We start from the raw sequence: 14216 nt of genomic DNA, 5'->3' as shown, positions 1-14216 counted from the left end.
CTCCTTTCCCAGTTTCCCCTCCAAAAAACAAACAAAGAAACAAACAAAAACAACAAGAACAAACCCCTATTACCTCCCCCATCCCCATGCCTGCCACCCCACCCTCTTCCATTTATTGGCTCTGGCATTCCCCTACACTGGGGCACAGAACCTTCACAGGGCCGAGGTCCTCTCCTCCTATTGATGAATGAATTTCCAATCCTCTACTATACACATGCTGCCAGAACAATCAGACCCACCATGTGCAGTCCTTGGTTGGTGGTTGAGACCCTGGGAGCTCTGAGGATAGATGATGCTGGCTCAACTGGCGGTTAATGTAGAAAAATGCAAATCAATTCATTCCTTTCTCCTTGTACAAAGCTCAAGTCCAAGTGGATTAGGGACCTTCACATCAAAGCAGATACACTGAAACTAATAGAAGAGAAAGTGGGGAAGAACCTGGAGCAAATAGGCACAGGGGAAAATTTCCTGAAGAGAATGCCAATAGCTTATGCTCTAAGATCAAGAATTGACAAATGGGACCTCATAAAGCTGCAAAGCTTCTGTAAGGCAAAAGACACTGTCAATAGGACAAAAACAGCAACCAACAAATTGGGAAAAGATCTTTACCAACCCTATATCTGATAGAGGGTTAATATCCAATGTATACAAAGAACTCAAGAAGTTAGCCTCCGCAGAACCAAATAACCCTATTAAAAATGGGGTACAGAGCTAGACAAAGAATTCTCAACTGATGAACACCAAATGACTGAGAAGCTACCAGGTTTTTGATCTTAAACTTTGTTGGATCCACACTATGTAGGAAAAAAAAAAAAGTGTTGCTAGTAAGTTATCTAGTGAATGCTATTTTCTTATAGAATTTTAAAAGACTCAAGTTTAATATGCTGTATGTTACTTTGATATAAGCCTACACACTTTATTTTAAATGCCTGATATATAAATTAGGCAATTGTATTCCTTTTACTTCAGGCTATTCAAACAATGTAAGCAAACCAATAAGATATGGGATAATGTTGAATCCTTAGAAGACAGAACACTGTTAGACTTTCCAGAGCTCTAGAATTATTTCATAAGCCATGAGTGAGTCCACTATCAATTATTTTTTTTCATTTTGTTCCATTCTCTATAACATATACAAAATATTTCAAAGATATTCTAGGGAGGCACATGTCTTGCCTCAGCATTTGTCTTGCATCAGCATGTGCATCCAATCAGCCTGAGTCCTTCAAGTCCTGACAAATGCAGCTCAACTACACAGTGTAAGGTGGACCAATGCATGCCTGTTGTTAGCAAAGAATGTATCATCATGTGTCCTTTCATGTGTTTGATTTGGCAGAACAAAAGAGAGGTCTCTTGTGTCTGCTTCAGCGAAATGTTTCCTCACCAGTCTGCCTTAGCCTTGCATACCTGTGTCCATCTTAAGGAAACATTCTTTCATGTGATTACCACGGCAAAACACCATTTAACACAACGGCTCTCCCTTAAGTTTCTACTTCAAAAAAGAATTTAACATTTTCCAACAAACTTTTCATCTTTTCCTTTGGGCCTTTAACCATTTACACATCAATGTCTGTGAGGCATGTAACATCTAGGATGACTAATATCTACCAAACATAATCAGGGTATTGGGAAGAGAGAATAATTAAGCAAGTACAAGGCCAATATGATCATATTGATGTTACAGCTGTGATAAATTTAGAATGTAAGTGCCATTCTTCATAAAGAACACTAGTTATACTTATCCCTACTCCTGGGTAGAAAGTTACTTTTTGAAATGTTTTGTGATCACATCAGTTTGAAATAAATTAATGATTTCTAACTATTTTAGACATTGTATTATTTGGATGAATATCTTTAAAATTAACATTAATAAGCATTCTACCTGTAAACTTGATGCCAAGGCAGTAGGGCCAAGACATAGTAATGGAATAACAGGTGAGTGCTTTACATGTAAGTGTTTAAAGATCTGTTTCAGACTAAATGATTTGATCTAACTTTGAATGGATCTAGATACAAGAATGGCTCTGGTGTGGCATTTCACAGCCAGTGATTACAGACAGGGGATTCAGGCACTGACCACAAATACTCATTTATGGATGGGGTGCAGTTTCATTGCATAGAACACAAAAGCTATCTTATTTCATGAGTAGATTTAATTTTGTAATATGCACAAGCTTTTCTAATTAAAAGCAAATACTGTGTTCTTCTGTATTATTAGAGATTATGGATTAATACAAAATAATATTTAAACTGAGATTTGGAATTACAAAAATAGTACTCAAGCAGTCTGATTTGTAATTCAACAACATCTTGGATTTTAGATTATCTGAACTATTGTTTCATGCCACCTTTCATGAGGAAGTAGGTTAGACAATTAAAGTAATTATCGATAATAGTCAATGAGATTATTTAAAACCAAGCAGATTTAACTGTCGCAATTCAGGAATAAAAATGAAACCATCTGTGTAAAGAAAACAACCAAGAAAAGAATCAACAATTCATAAATGGGACCTTATGAAACTGAAGCACTTTTGCAAGGAAAAGGTCAGAAAAAAAAAAACAGCCTAAAAAATGGGAAAAGATTTACAAAAACTCCGTATCTGACAGAGGACTAACTTTCAAAATACTTAGAAAATGCAAGAAAGTAGACATCAAATGCAAAACAATTCAATGTGGTAGAGATCTAAACAAAGGAATCTCAAATGCCTGAGAAGTACTTAAAGAAATGTTCAACATCTTTAGTCATCAGGGAATTCCAAGGCAAACTTCTGAGAGTCCATCTTATACCTGTCAAAATGGCTAAGATGAAAATCACAAGTGAGAGCTCATTCTGACAAAGATATGGAGCAAGCAGAATACTCCATTGCTTGTGGGAGTAGTAACTTGTACAACCACTTTGAAAATCAATATAGTATCTTCTAAGAAAATTGGGTATAGTTCTACCTAAAGACACAGCTCAACTACTCTTGGGTGTATATCAAAGTGATGCTCCATCCTACCACAAGGGCACTTGCTCAACTATGTTCTTACCTGCTTTACTCATAATAGCCAGAAACTGAAAATAACCTAGATGTCCATCAATTGCATATTATTCATTTTTAAAATTGACATCATGATATTTCCACACAAATGGATACAACTAGAAAAAAAAAATCATCTTGAGTAAGATAATCCAGACCCAGAAAGACAAATATACTGTCTGTTTACTTACAATGGATCTTAGCTGTTAAGTAGACGATAATCAAACTACAATCTAAAGACCCAGTATTACATAAATAGAAGAGTTTATATTCTTATATAATTGGAGAAATGGATCCTCCATGAGAAGAGAAAATAGAATAAATTTTCCTGGTTGACTAGGGCAGGTGGGACAGATGTGGAAAGGATCAGTTCTGGAACCAATGGGATGCAGAGACAGAGTAAGAGGAGAGAAAGCTGGAATTTAGGGAGCATTTAGGGACTGATGAGTGGATCTAGTAAGGTGGAAACTTCCTGAAATCTGTGAAGGTGAACTTACTGAGGACTCTCTGTAATGGACAATACAGAGTCTGCAGTTGCCAGGCAAGGCTTCCAATGGTGGGATGGGTTCCAATTGGTTGAGTTGTTGGCAGAAGGATTCCAGTACAGATCCCTAAACAACCAAGTTGATGCTAGGACAGAAAATCACTCTCTGAATATTGATAACAGGGCCTCATTGCTGAGGACAATGGTCATATAGCTCATTGAGAATAAAGGTCAAGCTGATGTCTACATGGGGCCTTTATCCCCATGTTCTAGTCCCTTTCTTGTAAAAAGGTACTCTGTAGGCTATAAAAAGAGAAATATCATCATCCTGAGTGATGTGGCCCAGACCCAGAAAGAGAAATATGGTATGAATTTACTATAAATGTATATTTGCTGTAAATTAAATGATAACTATGTTACAATCCATAGACCCCCAAACGGCTAAGTACCAAATATCAATAGCAGATGCATTGTTCTTCCTGGGAAAGGGAAATAGAATAGATTTTATAGGTAGACTGAGGGTTGGAGAGATGGGAATGTGAACAGAAAGGATGGGGAGAAATTGAAGAACATACTTGGAGAGTACTGGAATTGGGGGTTACATTTCAGAGTGAGGTAGAAACCTAGTGAAATAGAAATCCCCTGGAAACTGCAAGAAGAACCTTAAGGAAGACTTCTAGTAATAGGGGAGATGGAGCCTGAACCAGTCAAGGCCTCTAGTAGAGGTGCTAAGACATCAACCCAGCCACAAAAAAAAAAAAAAAAAAAAAAAAAAAAAAAAAAAAAAAAAAAAAATAAATAATAAATAAATAAATAAATAAATAAATAAATAAAACAAATAAGAAAAAAAAGCAAAAGAAAAAGAGATAATTGTCCTGCCTGCAAGAAAGATATGCTGTGTTAAATGTGGTGTTGAACTTTTGGGAGTTGCCAACCAATGACTGATCCAACTTGAGACCCATGCTATGTGAGGAAGCTCACACCTGACATCGTATAAAGATCTAAGAACCAAAGGCTGAATATCCAAGAGACCTTACTGGAAAAAAATAGTTAATGATATCCAGATGTACTTGTAGACAGGAGACCAGCATGACTATAATCAGAGAGACAATCCAGCAATTGATGGGATCAGATGCAGAGTAAACCAACAACCAAAGAGTTCTCATGGAGTGACCCATGGCTCCAGATGCATATGTAACAGAGCATGGCCTAGTCAGTCATCATTGGGAGGAGAAGCCCTTGGTCCTATGAACTTTGGTCCTAATGCCCCAGTGTAGGGGAATGCCAGGGTGGGGAGGGTAGAGGGGTTGGGTGAGGGAGCACCCTCATAAAAGCAGGGGGAGGAAGAATGGGATAGGGGGTTTCTGGAAGGGAACCGGAAAAGGAATAACATTTGAAATGTAAATAAATAAAATATCCAATAAAAAAGAGCAACAATTCTAATCAGACACCAGTGTCTACAGCTCTCATACTACAGCACCAATAATATTACTTTGTCAAGTTAATAAGAGATTTCAAGCAAAAGGAGATGTAGGTAGGAACAAAGACACTCATAAAATATTTTGACAATTTCTCCTATTTAATTTCCATAGTATCATTATAAAAACATCCACTGACCAAAAATGTTTGCAGGAAAGTTAAAAAAAATTCAGGTGAATTTTGGATAAGAGGGTGTCAAACTCTTATTTGTTTTAGTTTATATAAAACTCTATCATCGTAGGTAAATACAATAAGTTGATACTAAGCAAAAGTGCAGTTTTGATTTTACTTTCCTTAAATACAAATAACTTCTTGTTATAGATTTGAAATATGTCTTCATACAGAAAGTGACACTTTTTAGCCATTAACTATTAACCATTTTTAAATTTTTATACTCATTAAAGCATGCCCAACTTTATAGATCAAAATCCCTGCTACTCATCTATTCAATTGTTCTTGTCACAGTGTGCTGTAATCTGATTTTCATTTTTTGAGTCACATTTGAATATCAAAAGTAACCTATTTTTTACTCATTGTTAAAGAACAAAATACTGGGAGAAAAATTAAAAATTAGCTTCAAAACTCTAAGTAGATATCATTTGAAGAATAAAGGTCAAACAGAATCTTGTAGTACAATGATTTAAGAAAATCAATTTACAAGGACAAGAAAGTTAATAAAAAATTTGAAAGTATAATAATGAGAAGAGAAGAAATAGAAGCCCAAATGTTAACAGACACGAAGAAGTGTAAAAAAAAGAGGAATAATAGAAAGGGAGGAAATGGCCATGTGATTCCATTAATTGGAATAATAACCAAAAACAATTTTAAAGTACATAGTAAACACACTTTCATTAGTTTAGCTTTTTAATAATGTACAAACAGAATTAGTAGAATTCTGATATTATTCTGAATAAAATTTGGTAGTTATTTTATTTCATGCTTTTTATGAAACTAAATGAGATTTATTTATAGGCTAAATGATTTTTTCATATGTATATTTTACAGTGTTCAGCAAAGGTTAACATACTGTCTAAAGCATTTCTGCTTATTTAATGCACAGTTGAAATAGTTTCTTAAGTTGTATAACACTTAGTTAACCATAGTCACATACCTTACAACAGCAACAAAGAACTTCATATCATATCTAATGATACCTTATAACACATTGATTATTAATGCCATCTTTTTCCTTTCTATTCTCCTCAGCTAATGATCATTTCATTCTTAATGATACCGGACAAGAGTCCACATTTGAATGATATCATTCAATACCTATATTTCTGATTTTAGACCCTAGTGTGCATTTAAATGCTGGGAATGGACAGTGGCATCTGTACCTCCATAACTGTGACTTAAACAGTTTAGATGAGGATCTCAGTGGCTTGTTGGCCACCAGCCTAGATCTATAGTCATTAAGATATGATAGTGAATAAGGCTAAAAGAGGGGCAGGGAAGGATAGAACAGGGCACTCAACATTCTCCTCAGGCCTCAGTGTACTTACTCAGACTCATGCACACACACCTATGCATGTATACACCACACACTTATATCACACACACAAATGTACAGATACTGAAACATAAAGAATAAAACACCTTTAATTTGTTCGTTTCTCATGGCTTATAAGCATACTAAACTTTGGAGATAGTAGTATTGATACATCATGGAATGGGAACAGAATTTGTATGTGTGTGTGTTATTTTTCTCTATATATATGTATGTGTCCATGTAGATATTCTAATTTTATTCTATAACAAAATCAAAAAATATTTGTTTTCCAGCCTGGTCTACAGAGTGAGTTCCAGGACAGCCCGGGCTACACAGAGAAACCCTGTCTCAAAAAACCAAAAAAAAAAAAAAAAAAAAATTGTTTTGTAATCACAAAGAACAAGCACAGATATATTGAAAAGTGGTTAATAATTACAGAGAAAATTTGTGCCAATTACCATAATTATCATATTCTAAATTTTCCTTATACTGTAAAGAGACACTGCCACTCACTGTTGCTATTATAACGTCTGTTCATTATCTTCTATTAAAATGTTCTTATCTGACATTTCATAATTTAATATTTTCTATCCTTATTTCCAATAAGACATGAATTTTCATATAATCATGTTTTACATGCTCATAGTTACAATAAGTGTTCTCTTTCTTCATTTGAAACTAAATATGTGTGCCACATAGAAATTAAATTCCCTGTAACTGACCTTGTACGTTTATATGCATCAGTATCTTAGCATTTCATTAGTGTAATAGTAAAAAAATATTGAGGTAATTATAGGGTGATCATGTTGCTATATATCAAACACACAATCATGACCATGAAATGAGGTTATATGCAAACAGACTTGACTACTGTGTGGTCAAGATACTATAACACAGACATTCAGACATAATTTTAAGTAGTTTTTTGTCATTCCTTTCTTTTATAAAAAGACCTCTATTAATGGCCCAATTTCTCAGGTGATTATATTCTCTCAGTGTATTCTTAGCACATGTCAAACCCATAGTCCATACATTATATACTAGCTGTCACTTACTGTTTAAAGTTTTATAAGGTTTTAATTAAGGAAGAAAAACTTACCTGTGACTTTTAATGAGGAAAATTACTCTATTACTATGAAAAATTTTCAAAGAACTATGAAATTAGTTATTTTATAGTTCTAATGTGACACTTTGAAGATTTTGTAAAGGAAAACACCTGTATAATACTAAATTGAGGGATACAAATAAATAAATATTGTTAAAATTAGATTATTATCCATGCTTTTGACTTTGGATGAAATTTAACTACTTATGATTAATTATTTTATAATAATGTGAAAATTAATATATTGATAAGTAAGAATGTGATTCCCATTTCAGAACAGGTGGTATTTGAAGAATTTCTATGTCTTATGGTTAATTGTGCTATATACTTAAAGCTATTCTAAAATATTAAATCTGCTATAAAATGAAAGCATTTAGCCTGGTCCTTTTAAAAGTACCAAGACCATGACAAACTATATTAGATTAAAGAAGACTAAGTAGGTGACACCTAAATAGTGTCAATCTATATCATGTTCTACAGCTAAAGCAGATACTATGTGAATGATGGATATGTTTCAATTGTGGGGAGACCAAATTATATTGCTCCTTCATGTTAATTTCTCAATATTGTTTTATTATATTCTTCCTTACAATCATGGAATACAAAAGAAGTATTTAAGTAGAATAGTGTACTTAGTGAATAACATGCTTATTTTACAATAAGAAAGAAACAATTGGAGACTTTTTTTTACCATTATGGAACTTTCTGTAAATGTTTAATTGTTTCCAGATGAGCTTAATGGAAATATATGTCAGTAATATATTCTATTGATATATGTTGTCAGTTTTTACTTGCAATTATGATATAATTATTTTCATTGATTTTTTAAATATAAACTGAGTCTAATTATTTATTCTATTGAAATCTCAGCTTATCTGTAAACAGAAAAATAGTGGCCACCTGTCTTAATTAGGGTTTTATTACTCTGAACAAACACCATGATCAAAGCAACCTTTATAAAAATATTTAATTGGGACTGGCTTACAGATTAAGAGGTTCATTCCATTATAATCAAAGCGGGAATATGGCAGCATCCAGGCAGGCATGGTGCAGGAGGAATTGAGAGTTCTACATCTTTATCTGAAGGCTGTTAGCAGAATACTGACTTCCAGGGTGCTAGGAGAGTCTTATAACCCACAGTCACAGTGAAGCACCTACTCCAACAGGGCCACATCTTGTAATCTTTCCACTTCCAGGACTGAGCATATACAAACCCTCATACCATACCATACTTTATTACCAAAATTACAGGAGATTTTCCATATAAATACCAAAATATAGACCAGTACACAATTAACTCTTCATAAATATTTTATAAGTGCGTATAACTATATCTAAGTATAAACAAATCTATCTGCATTAAAATAATTTACCTTTTTAATATTTTCTTTTATTTTCTATGTTCATATATTATGGAATTATTATGTTTTCATGATGTTTAATGATCTTTGACTTCCTTCATTAATCAACACATCTTTCGTATTTTCCATTTGTCAATTTAACTTTTTGATAAAAACTAGAAGCAACTTACTGTACAACTACTTAAATGTTATATATGTAATAAAAACAATGTTTAACTACCACATTTTCATAAAGTCACAATCACATGTACGAGAAAAAATAGTAGATAGTCATGTTTAACCACAGTTACTGAACTGTTATTAGAACTGAATAACTGACTCTGATGTCAGGCCCAATGAAAGGAATTAAAAACACTGAAAACATTTTAGTGTTACTTCTGAAATATGTGCTATTAAACTGACTATTAGTAAGAACAAAGTTTTCTGTTTCCTTTTTTCTATTAATGTACTAACTTTATCTGGCAATCCCACACCCCCTCTTTTTAGTCTCCCCCTCATTTCTGAAGCTTGGTCTAATTCCATTTTTTCTCTGCACTTTTTCATTAGAGAAACTGCAGTGCAACCCTACTGCATGTTATAGGCTTCTCTGGGGTCTCCTCAGCACAATGTGATCTACAGTCAAAGGGCTAAGACAGGTGGTAAAGGAAGGGATGCTGTGAGGGTGCAGATTTAATATAAGCTGAGACTGGAAGAGGTGGAGAAGAGGAATTGCCTGTAAATCTTGTTGAGAGACTAAGGGCAACAGAAAGCTGTCACCGGAAGTAAGTGGAGATTTCCAATACTTACCAGCTACTCACTAGAGTACAACTAAGCACAGCTGGAAAGGAGTTTAACAGATGTTTAGTTGGAATTGCCAGCAGCCATCTGATACAAATAGGGCTGCAAAATCAAACACATAATGGTAAAATATCTACAAGCTTTACTATGAATGAAGAGAGATTCTCATAAAAATTTCACAAAAAGCCTCTCCTTGTTGCTAGCCAAAAGGCACAACTGAAAACATCCACACATGCTGCAAGAGCCAGAACAGATAAAGTAGCCTGTACTCAGGGTCCACAGAACCTCTGGTCTCCAGTATCACTGCTCTGTGTTTTACTCACAAAGCTAAAAGCCAGTGCATAGAGCATAGAAAAAGTAGCTATGTAGCAATTCTCCACTACCACAAGACAAGAATGCAAGAGTGTAAACTAGCCACTCAGAAACTTCTCAGAATACAGTGCTGAATAAAAAGAATCTTAAAATTTTCTGACATTGTATGTTCATAACAGTTAAGAATTTGGATGGTATTGAAGTCCATTTATCCCTCTTACCCAATGAGTTACTTTATTTGTATTTATATGTTAATTCAATAGTTTTACCCTTTTACCGAGCTCATGACATCTTAACAAAATTATCTTTAAAATATATTCTATTTTTGCATCTATAGCTTTTAAGAAACATAGGAAGAACTACAGTATAAGATTCGATAGAACCTTTCATAATGAAAGTGGGAATAGATGGAAGGAGAAAGTGTGGGTGGAATTAGGAAGTATTTGAGGGGTAATGTGGAAACCTAGTGCAGTGGAAACTTCCTGGAATCTATGAGGTTGTCCCTAGTGTTGACTCCTAATAACGGAGAAGACAGATTCTGAATTAACCATCTTTGTAGAAAGGTCAAGCATCCATTAGTGGGATTGTTACACTCAGTTGAGTCATTGTCTGAGGAGGTCCCACGGAGATCCCTAAATAACCAAGGATGTTGCTAGGAGAAAAGTTGCTCTTTGAAAACTAATGGCAGGACTCCATTGCCAACCCCTACGTTCTCATCTCTCTTGTATTGTGTAGGATGTGGAAAGACAAACCTAGACTTCAACTCAGCCACAAAAACCTTTATCTACAATCTTTTCTGTGTGCAAGATGTTCTGGAGTAATGATGGCACAGAACAAGTAGGAGTGGCCTAACAATGATTGTTTTAACTTGAAGCCCACAGAAGAGGGAACACATGCTATACACTGGAGATGGCCAGGAACTGGAGACTGGATAGCCCAGAGACACAGGGTAAAACCAAACATGACTCATCTCTCTCTATCTCTATCTCTATCTCTATCTCTATCTCTATCTCTATCTCTATCTCTATCTCTATCTCTATCTCTATCTCTATCTCTATCTCTGCCGAAGCTACTGACACTACCCCTATCCCTACCCATATAACTCTGTCTGTCCTCTCTCTCTCTCTCTCTCTCTCTCTCTCTCTCTCTCTCTCTCTCTCTCTCTCTGTGTGTGTGTGTGTATGAGCACCTTGTCCAGTAGTCATCAGAGAGGTTTCTCCATAAGCAGAAGGGACTGTGTGTATAGAGATCCACAGTCAGTCTTCTGAAGAGAGAATCTAATGTGGAGGTCTACATCAAGTCCCTCTACTCAGAGATTGGTTAGCCCCACCGAAAATGAAGACAAAAGATGTTAGGCGTCAGAGGGACTGGAGAAATCAGGAGAACATGGCCCACTGAATCAACTAAGAAGGGCTCACATGGCCTCACAGAGACTGAAGTACCAAATATAGGACCTGCAAGTGTCTGTACAAGGTCCTCTGCATATGTTGTGGCTGTAAGCTTGGTATTCTTGTGAGACTCCTAACAGTGGAAGTGGGTGCATCTCTCACTCCTTTGCCTGCTCTAGAGATTCTTTTTCTCCTATTAGATTTCCTTGTCTAGCCTTGATATGAGGGCTTTCATCTTGCCTAATGACATTACTTATTTTTTATTGGTCTGGCTATTATCTCTCGGAGACCAACTATTTTCTGAAGATGAAATTAGAGGGGGAGTAGATCTGAGGGAAAGGGGTTGTGAGGGGGATATGGGAGGTGTGAAAAGAAGAGATGTAGGGGGGTAACTGTGGTTGGGAGGTATTTAATGAGAATCTATTTTAAAGAGAGAGACAGAGAGAGAAACAGAGAGAGAAAGACAGATACAGACACAGAGAGAGGGAGAGAGAGAGAGAGAGACAGACAGAGAGAGAGAGACTTCATGTAGATTTTTTTCTTCAAAATGTATATGCTGAAACACTGAATCCAACATAAATGTAATTTGTGATAAACTTTATTTTGTGATTAACATATTTACAAGAAACTAGAAAGCTGATGACTAGAGCTAGCAACATATGAGAGGAAATATGAGAAAAACTGTTCCTGTCTTTGTTGATATCTCTTCTTACACTTTCCCAGTAAAAGGCTAGGCACAGATATAGATATAGAGAAAGGGCAATTATCTGTCTGTCATGAAGAGAAAATTCATCAGAAAACCCAAGTACTATTATTATGAAAATAAATTGTCCGATTGCTTAAATGTGCCCAGTACCTTATTTTATCACTACATCCAAAATAGTCTAATTGGATTCAATTGCCTTCACTGCAGGTACTCACATAATTAGTATGTGGTTAACACTGCATTCTGTGTAAAGCATTGGTGGCACATAGGAAATATGCCATCTTTATTTCTTTTGAGGCATTCACAATTGCATATTAACAAAGAAATACCACATAATGGTGAATGCTGTACACTCCAGATCTGAATTCCTTAAGTTCAAATATGCACTGAAACTGATGACATGATTTTGAAAATAACATTGTATTCTTTGTTTTATAACAAGAAAAATTTAAAAAAAAATACATAAAATAAAGGTGTTTCTCCTTGTTAGTGATTGTGGTAGCCAACTATCACATTACTCATGCTATACTAAAATAAATCATTAACAAATAATTTCATTAATATTATACTTACACTGAAATATACATTTTCAATCACATTGACATATTTCATTAAGGCATTAATTGATGTAGCTTGCCCTAGTATGCAAAGCCATCCAATAATCATCACATTCTTAAAGAAAAATATTGGTCAGAATCAGTATGAAAGATGGTGGAACAAATGAATATATCACTGAAAAATCTAAAATTAATTGTTTGAGACTGTATTTTCCACATACTAATGACACTTATTTCTACTAATGTGTCAATAATTTACCAACCATTTTAAAAATGGAATTTAATTTCCTAAAATGACATCAAACACAGTCAGACTAGAGATCACATGAACTCAGTAAAGGTAACTACAAAGGAACTACAGAGATAGCAGGGAGCAATCAAGCAAATGATCTGCAAGCAAATGGAAGTCATTTTTTAAATGTTACACAAACTTCTAGTGTTCAATGAGGTTGAGAAATATAGCTATTGGCAGTTCTGTTCTGTGACAAGGTACTTGAGGAAAAGCAACTCAACAATCCGAAAGTTTGTCTTATCCTTTCAGAGACTTGAATAAATGGCAGTCTCAATGCTACTGGTGGTGAGGCAGTAATATCATGACAATGAGAGCATTTCTCAAAGGAATCACTTAGTCCCATCCCAAAAGGAAAATTAAAGGAATAGGGAAAGGACAAGTTACTTCCATCATAAGCATTTCCCCTAGTTCTTACAACCAATTCCTAATAAACTCCTAACCACCCATTCTGTATGAACAGTTAGAGACCTCATGATCGATTATCTTTCTATAACATCAACTTGGGATGAAAATTCAACATTTCAACCTTTAGAAAAAGATTACACGTTTAAGATACAATAGGTTATCTCTGATATTCGCTTCCTGTTTTAAAGTCTTCAGCCCAACTTCAAGATTCCACAACTGTTTCCCTACTTTCATCATTGTTAAAAGACTTTGTCTAAAGTTTTCAGAGAATCAGGGCAAACTGTTAGGGATGAGTACTAACAAAATTACCTCCCCCCAACACACACATATATGTATGACCATTTATAATGTGTTGTGACACAATTTCCCTACTTAGGGCAAAATCTTTCAGATAATTTACATATTTACACACTTGAGAATGTGATGATTTATTGCTTCATCTTTCTTATGCTCTTTTTTTATTACATCTTACTTTTACAGAGCTTCATACTATGTCACTCATTTTTATCCTTCTCCTCTCTTTACTCTTGTGTCTCCTATTCCCTCCCTAGTTCACAATATTTGTTAATTACTTTTGTTACACACACACACACACACACACACACACACACACACACACACACCCCTTATTTGGTTACATTTAAGAGTGGTAAAAGTTTTAGCAACCATACCTCCTATAGTGCAAATGTGAGATATCATACTTTTCTGGATATATTGAATGTCTTTAAAAGCCTTCTGCTTTATCCTTCCATACCTATTTCTATGTAAACCTAATTAAAAACAACTAGAATAGTCATATCATTGCCACTACTTCTAATAGTCTTTATTCTCATCTAACTAA

This window comes from Mastomys coucha, unplaced genomic scaffold (assembly GCF_008632895.1).
Source record: "Mastomys coucha isolate ucsf_1 unplaced genomic scaffold, UCSF_Mcou_1 pScaffold15, whole genome shotgun sequence".
NCBI lineage: Eukaryota > Metazoa > Chordata > Mammalia > Rodentia > Muridae > Mastomys > Mastomys coucha.
This window is presented reverse-complemented; position numbering follows the sequence as displayed.